Source organism: Adiantum capillus-veneris, chromosome 3 (genome assembly GCF_014529385.1).
Source record: "Adiantum capillus-veneris isolate H3 chromosome 3, ASM1452938v2, whole genome shotgun sequence".
NCBI lineage: Eukaryota > Viridiplantae > Streptophyta > Polypodiopsida > Polypodiales > Pteridaceae > Adiantum > Adiantum capillus-veneris.
The window spans coordinates 164,410,538-164,418,909 of NC_140933.1; the positions used below are offsets into that span (position 1 = coordinate 164,410,538).

Genomic DNA, 8,372 nt, shown 5'->3' on the forward strand with positions numbered 1-8,372 from the left:
TGTTCTTGTCTATGATATGATGTGTGGTATGTGAAAGAGCTATATTACATATTGAGAGCACTATGTGTGCCATATAGCGTTAGTGTGTGTAATAAGAGGCCAATGTCCCTATCTATGCTATTATGTCATAGCATTTCTTGTAGTATGAGTGCTATATAGCATAACTATGTGTAATAATAGCCCGATGGTCCTGTCTATGCTATTATGTGTGCCATGTAGCAGGACTCTATCAGAGTATGACAACATCATGTCTGCTATATAGCAGACATGTGTGTATAATAGCACAATATACCTATCTATGGTATTATGTGTGCTATCAGATTATATAATATTATGAGAGCACTATGTGTGCTACATAGCAGATGTTAGTGTAATAGTAGCACGGTATCCATGTCTATGCTATTATGTGTGCTATGCAAAGTGTGATATGTGTAATAATAGCACAATATCCCTGTCTATGCTCTTTTGTGTGTTATGTAGAAGAACTGTGTTATAATATGAGAGAAGTATGTGTGCTATATAGCAGACGTGTGTGATGTGTGTGTAATAACAGCTAAAAATCCCTATCTATGCTATTACGTGTTATATAGCAAAATTGAGCATGTAATGAAAGCTGAGTTATCTATCTAGGCTATTATCTGTGCTATGTAGCATAGCTATATGTATTTATACCAATGCATCTGTAGCTATGCTATTATGTGTGACATATAGCAAAATGTAATTCTAATGCATTTTGTTTTCAAGCAGATAGAGTATTTCTTGAAGTTTAAAGATAGCCACCCACATGTGACAATTGGGCAAAGGTCCTTTGAGAAGTTGAAGCCTTGGTTTGTGAAAAGTTGAAAGATCGAGATACTTGTTGTTGTGTTTATCATATCAAATTGATGTATCTCAAAGATGCGTTTAATGTTATGCACTCATCAGCTTTTGGTTTTCATGGGAGGTCATGTACATGTAAATGCAATGTTTGCAAATCAGATGGGGTGAATGCAGAATGTCTTGCTATTGAGCACTCATTTTCAGGGATCACAAAGTTGTGGGAATCATGCGTATATACAAAGGCTGAGGGGGATATGTTCCATAAACACACCTGCTTGATGGGCCAATGCAAAAACTGTGGTGTGGAAAAGCTCAACCTTTGTCCACGAGAACGTGCAGAGATGACAAAGACAGATCCACTGCAAGTCTTCGAGGACATTAAAGTTCAATGTAAGCATGGTCTAAGTAAGAGAAATATGTTGTCACTCAAACAGGTGGCTTTAAGTGAGTTGACAGGGAGGATAAAAGATGACATCAGAATCTTCATCGAGCACAATTTCACTTACAGATGGCAGGCACATCAATACAGAGAATGTTTGAAGGTGTTTCCTTCAGATACCATTATATCTGTAGTAGACTTTGCTGAAAATCACTCGTTCAAAGAGAAAAATGAAGTACAATCCATGCATTGGCATACAGATCAATGTACCATCCTTGTTCACATAATGTACATGTGTGACAATGAAGATGACAGTATTATCAAGCATATGCATTTCTACATCTCCGATGATAAGCAACATGATACACTATTTTTTCAGCATTGTTTTCTTCTTTGTGATCAGTGGCTTAAAGACCAGGGGATGAATTTCAAGAAGCATTGGGTGTGGTCAGATGGTGCAGCCTCGCAATTCAAGGCTGCAAGGCCATTTTACTTTGTTGCTAGATATTACCAACTAACAGGTACAGAGATGACATGGAATTTTTTTGGCTTTAGCCATGGCAAGGGGGAGCATGATGGCGCTAACGCTGTGATAAAGAGATCCCTTACACATGAACAACTCAAGAGTAATGGATTTGTTCTTAGGCAAGCTGCAGATGTGGTTGCATTTTTTACGAGAACAATGTCCAATGCTGCATGTAGCTCTTATGCACAATCCACTAAAGCAGGTCCTACTATAAACAGGAAATTTTGGCTAGTAAAAGAGACAGAAGTGGACAGGTCTAATGTATGGGGTTGTGAGAGAGTACCAGGATCTCAATCACTCCATTGCATTTCAGGATTTTGTCGTCATGATACTACTCAATTAAGGACCAGGTGGCTTTCTTGTTTTTGTGATGCTTGCATGAAGGGCCATTAGAGGACTTGTTCCAAAAAATCATATGCAGGCAAGTGGACACATAAGGCATTGAAACCGCTCTCTGAGGTACCAAAAGAGACTGAGGTACCAGAAGATGAAGCTGCAATGTTTGAGGGATCCCAAGATATGTTGACTGAGTATTTCATTGAAGGTGATAACTTTGCAGTCAATGTAGACGTTGGCAATGCAAAAGGTGTAGAGTTCTTTCTTTTGAGATGTACAAAGAGAAAATGGATGACAGATTGCAACTTAAGAGATAAGTGGAAAAACAAATGTGATAAAAACACTTATGTTGTCACAGGGTGTTATTATCAACAGCAAGAGGGGGACCCAAATCACTATACTCTACTTGATGATAGGGGAGTTACTAACCTGTACTCTCACCTTGTTCGGGCAATCAAGTTTGACATGCCTTTGGTAGATGCTACCTCAAAGACATATTATTTATCTCCAGAACTATATGAAACCATTTACAATGCCATGCCATATGAAGCAGCATGATACCTATTTAACAGGCTTATATTATGTTCTGTATAGCCTTCACCATTCAGTACCTCCTTACACATGTCCATTGTGCTATGTATCACATACCACACAACCACACAGAGCACATAGCATAGAATCACACACATTTGAGATAATGAGGTTACTATTGTGAACATGTTGCACCTTGAAAAAAGTTAGCCAAGGTATTTGTCGGAAACGATTGGGAAGAAAAAGTTATCAAGAGCATCCCATTCACTTTCTTGATGAATCTCAGGTAAACATGTCTCATTCTTACAATGAATAACTCTCGAGTTAAACATCTCACTCTTATGAATAGCTACCCATTGGGTGTTATGGAGTTGTGACATGCTACTATATGTGGTATGTAGCCAAGTAATGTGTCAAAATAGTCCATTGTCTCTACCTAGGCAATTATGTGTGCTATATTGCACAAGTGTGTGTAATAATAGCCCAATGTCCCTGTCTATGCTATAAAAGGACTCTATTGTAGTAAGATAGCAACATGTGTGCTATACAGTAAAAGTGCGTGTATCACATAGCATAATGTTCCTGTCTATGATATGATGTGTGGTATGTGAAAGAGCTATATTACATATTGAGAGAACTATGTGTGCCATATAGCGTAAGTGTGTGTAATAAGAGGCCAATCTCCCTATCTATGCTATTATGTCATAGTATTTCTTGCAGTATGAGTGCTATATAGCATAACTATGTGTAATAAAAGCCCGATGGTCCTGTCTATGCTATTATGTGTGCCATGTAGCAGGACTCTATCAGAGTATGACAACATCATATCACCAAAATAAAATTACATCATTCAATCATTAAGTTAAGAGAACTTTGAACAGGTCAGTTTTTTGTATAGTAATCGCAAGTACATTCAGTGCACAAAATGTTGTATACATGATTCCATAATCACAATCAACCTTCCCTGCATACTTCTCATTGACTTCTATAGTGGCTGATGACACGAGCATACACTATGTCCGAAGGATTTTCAAACTGGTTCATCTCTGCATAAGCATTAGGGCTAGGTGAGACTGTCCACTTGACTAACCAAGGGAACAATGTGCTAACCAGGTAAACTGGGGACTAACAAATCTCTCCTGGTTCAAATGAAGCAAGACAGACCCAAGTCCTAGGACGGTTGAGCAGACACTTGTAGAGTGTGACATCCACCACCAGTGTATTATCAGAGTTGAACCTAGGATAGTGCTTCCAAAAGTCTTTCAAACACTTAAAAAATATGGGCTTTGCGTTATCTCTACATGGAGGGATCCCAGGAACTTCATTTAGCTTGAAGTCACCTCTCTACACCCCTCTTGACCGATAATATCAAGGAAAATTTGTTTGTTCAGCCTAAGAAAGCATGCACTCAAAGCAAGCGTTAGATTGTCTTGGGTCATGCAGCTCCATAGTGCAACTTGTGCTCTTTGGAGCAGTGCATGCAGAAAGATTGATGCATTGGGCCTGACCACATATTCAAATTGTATCTTTCCTGTAGCATTTGGCCCAGTGACTACCTGATACCTTGATCTTGCCCAATCAGGAGTACTGCTTCTCGCTATTCCTTTGTAGAAGGAGACCTTATACCTCCCTATGAGAAGCCCATTCACATCCAGTATGATGCATAAATTGTCCCTTCTCTTCTTGTCCTCACAAGACGCAGGAGGCAATGCAACAATCTGTACTGGCATTACCACAAGACACTCTGGCCTCTCTTGCCTCTCATATTCATGTCCATTTTTGGCCTCTTTATCAGCATTCTTTGTACCTGCCTCATTTGTATCTGTAGCAACCGCTCGACCCATAGGAACCTCTGGACTTTTACCTTTGGTATTCCCAACAGTGGGATATGTATAAGACTCAGTTGTACCATGTGTAAATGTCTCTTTCGTGTCCACAGTAGCCATGAAATGTTCTCCCATTGCCTCTTCCGATTGAGCTGCTCTATCAGTGGGCACCTCTGTGCCTTTCCCTACCTCATTGTTTTGCTCTATACATGCCTCAGTTGTATTATGCGTATTTGCCTCTTTCATGTCCGTAGCAGCCATGACAACTTCTCCCATTGCCTCTCCTGATTGAACTGCTCTGTCACCTACCTCAGCTGTGTCGTGAGAAGCCGCGACATCACCGTTACCCACTGCTGAGCCTATTCTAGGTACTCTCTTAGTGAGGTCCTCCTCACTCAAGCCTCACATATCTTCAACAGCGGCATCTGTACCCTTTGCCTCCTCTGCATCAACAATGTCATTAGCTGCATCACTTGGACAGACCACCTCGGCTTCGGCTGTGACATCACTTGCACCCACTACCTCACGTGTTTCAGCTTCTCTCTCAATGAGGACCTCCTCACCCATGCCTCTGGTATCCTCAACAGTGGCATCTGTACCCATAGCCACAACTGCATCAAGAAGGCATCTATGACAGCATGAACAATACTTTCTGTTCCACCATCATTAACATTGCCATCAGCATTAGCATCTGTGCTAGCATCAACTTCCATAGAATCCACAATGTCATTTGTGCAGGCATCAACTATCGTAGCATCAGCAATGGCATCTGTGCAGGCATCAACTGTGGTAGCATCATCAATGGCATCTGTGCCAGATTCAACAATGGCATCTGTACCCATAGCCATAACTGCATCAAGAAGGGCATCTATGATAGCATGAACAATACTTTCTGTTCCACCATCATTAACATTTCCATCAGCAGTAGAATCTGTGCGAGCATCAACTTCCATAGCATCCACAATGTCATTTGTGCAAGCATCAACTAGCGTAGCATCAGCAATGGTATCTGTGCAGGCATCAACTACCATAGCATCATCAATGGCATCTGTTCCAGATTCAACTGTGGTGGGGGTGGATAATGTACCCTTTTCAAGTTTAGCACGGTCAACATCTGTATTCACATCATCATGCACAACCTGCAAATCAACTACATTAGGCACATTTGGAACAAATTCAGCAGTACTAGTAGGTGTGCAGGGATCAACTGTATCAAAAGACTCTTTTTTTTTGCCTGTAACCCCCCTAGAAGCTGTAGCACCCTCTCTTGGATTCTTCACAGGATAAGACTGAGCCAGTGAACCTACAGACCCCTCAACTGTATCAAAAGACACTTTTTTTTTCTTGTAACCTCCCTGGAAGGTGTAGCACCCCTTCTTGGATTCTTCACAGGATAAGAGTGAGCCAATGAACCTACAAACCCCTCATCTAGAAACCCTAAAGAGCGAGTTCGTCTCATGCAAGTTCCTCTTTTTTCAGCTTCTTGATTATCTATGACAAGAGAAAGTAGAAACATATTACTAAACATGTATAGAAAATAAATCAAATAGTTTGCAACTACTCGATGCAAAGAATTAAGAGACATGTCACTAACAAATTCCAACACTTGATTCATCAATGAGCATGGATACAATAGGGGTGCAATGGATTGCACATGCCTTCTAAAGACATCTTCTAATTGCATAAAAACACACTCATTGCTTTGCATTTGGTTTCTTCCTCTTCCTAAATGAATCAAGAGGTATATCCATTGTGGGACTTATACCTAAGTTCTTGGAAGTCGATTTCTTGCGCTTTGGTGTTGGCTTCTTCCCCGATGGAGGGGGTGTTGCTTTCACCGCATCTGCAACTACCTCATCTAATGCTTCATCTCTAGTGAGGGAACTTGGTGATGCTTTGGCACTCAATGGAGAACGCAATAGCCTTCTTGGAGTTAGTTGTTGCCTAGGTGATTTGACTGCAGAAGACTTTTCCATCAAGATGTCTTCAACTACTCCACGTACTGCATCCCCTATGGCAGACTCCGCTTCAAGGGCTGGCTACATCCCTTGGGTAATCAGGCCATTCTTCCTTGTGGAATGCATCGTCTTGTTGGAGCAAGCATGCGATGATTGTTCTACAAAGCAAGCTATTTACAAAGTCTCACTTGGAGTATCCCAAAATACACACATAAATACTGATTTTTGGTACCTACCAGTGGCCTGCGTAGAGACTCTCTCTATTTCTTTCCTCAATGATTCTTGTATACAGGTCTCTGCTACAATGTCTGTACCTACAAATGATTTCATTAAATGCAAGATTTTAAACTCCCAATGAAAAGTGGGCCTGCAATAGTACTAGTAAATAATTGACACAGTGACTACCTGCACTTGATTCTTTCATCTCACTCTTCACCTTCAAACCAATCATATGCTTAACTCTAGGGGGAATAGACATGTTGCAATCTAGTGCAACACAATAGCCATAGTCCCTACATACATGCACGAAGCATCGCATATGGTACACATGGGTGCAAGGCAGGAAGAATACATCCAAGCTTCTGGCATCGAACGGGAATCCACATCCTACACAATGGTAGAACCCATTAAGTGCCACCTCGCTAATGCTCTGCTTGAAATCCACAGGAGGAAAAGGCTTCATCAAACTGGCCCCCACATTATGTGAAGTCCTCTCCATGGTAACACAAAATTTAAAGTGCTCTGATTCCTGTGCTATGTTGGTCTCTACTTCTGCAAGTAGTGCCTGTGAAACAAAGAAGACAACACATCTAATTTAAGTCTCAATAACCCAACAAAAGCAGATTGCTGAAAAGAATATGCAGCATGAATCTTATCCCTTATTTGCAATACCACATATAAGACAAGCACTTACTCTATATGCTATAAACACAAGCTTGATGTGGTATATGATATGCATTGTGCTATATAGCACATAGCACAGTCCAAGTATAATGTGCTATAAGTGCTACATAGAGTATGCACTATAGATCATAGCAGAGAGACTTTTTAAAATACCTGATATAGCCCAAACATTTTCTCTATATGCTATATAGCACAAGTGTCATAAAATCTAATATCATATCTAACCAACCCAAATGATTTTCTCATATTAAATTGATCACTTACTGTGGGAGAATAAAAGGGAACAAGTGTTAAGATATAGACATGTGCTTATAGATCTATCTCAACATGGGGCCAATGGTAAAGGGGCCCAAATGAGAGATGGTCTATCAAAGAGCAAGGCTAACAAATGGATCATAAGACCTTAGGGTTAGCTTCATTGAAGACCTCCAATAATGTGTGTAAAAGTCCTTTGACCTTAGGTAAGCTAGGGCTGAGAGCTTGAGACGCGGGAACCCGACCCAGCTCGAGGTGCTTGTCCTGCTTGTCATGCTTGGTGACTAAGGTGCTTGAGGTGCTTGATGATTGAGGTGCTTAATGATTGAGATGCTTGAGGTGCTTGACATGCTTGAGATGCTAGGGTTGCAGTTGAGGTGAGAACACAGCCCAAGATTAAAGTGCTTAAGAGCCAAGCTTGTGGTGGGAACTAGGCCTATCCATGAGGGGCTTGAGGTGTCAAAAAGTCAAATATTCAATCCCTACAAGGAGGGGGTGAGCCCTACATGAGGGGGGATGAGAGAGAACACCCACACACTCACACAAGGCATGCATGGTACAAAGAAAGCAAAAGGGACACTTTTCAAATTCCTCCTCATGTTGCCCTCATGGTGTGCGTGAAGCCTATTGGTTGGCCACCCAAGGGATCCAATAATAATTTAGGAGATTTAATTAATTTATTTAGCATTTATCTAGCCCTCTCTCTCAAAGGGGAAAGGGGGACACTTGTCTCAAGGCTACCCTTGCTGCTTGTAATGCCTCCTACTTATGATTGGCTAGGCCTAGAGGGGTCCAATGAGCTTCAAGCATGATCTAGAAGGGGGGGTCGACCCAAGCAA

The 8,372-nt window shown here is 41.1% G+C and overlaps 1 pseudogene; it reads left to right on the top strand.

Moving 5' to 3' along the window:
• Window positions 1-2,102: 2,102 nt before the first annotated feature.
• On the top strand, window positions 2,103-2,618 carry LOC147462105 (uncharacterized; annotated as a pseudogene).
• The last annotated feature ends 5,754 nt before the right edge of the window (window positions 2,619-8,372 follow it).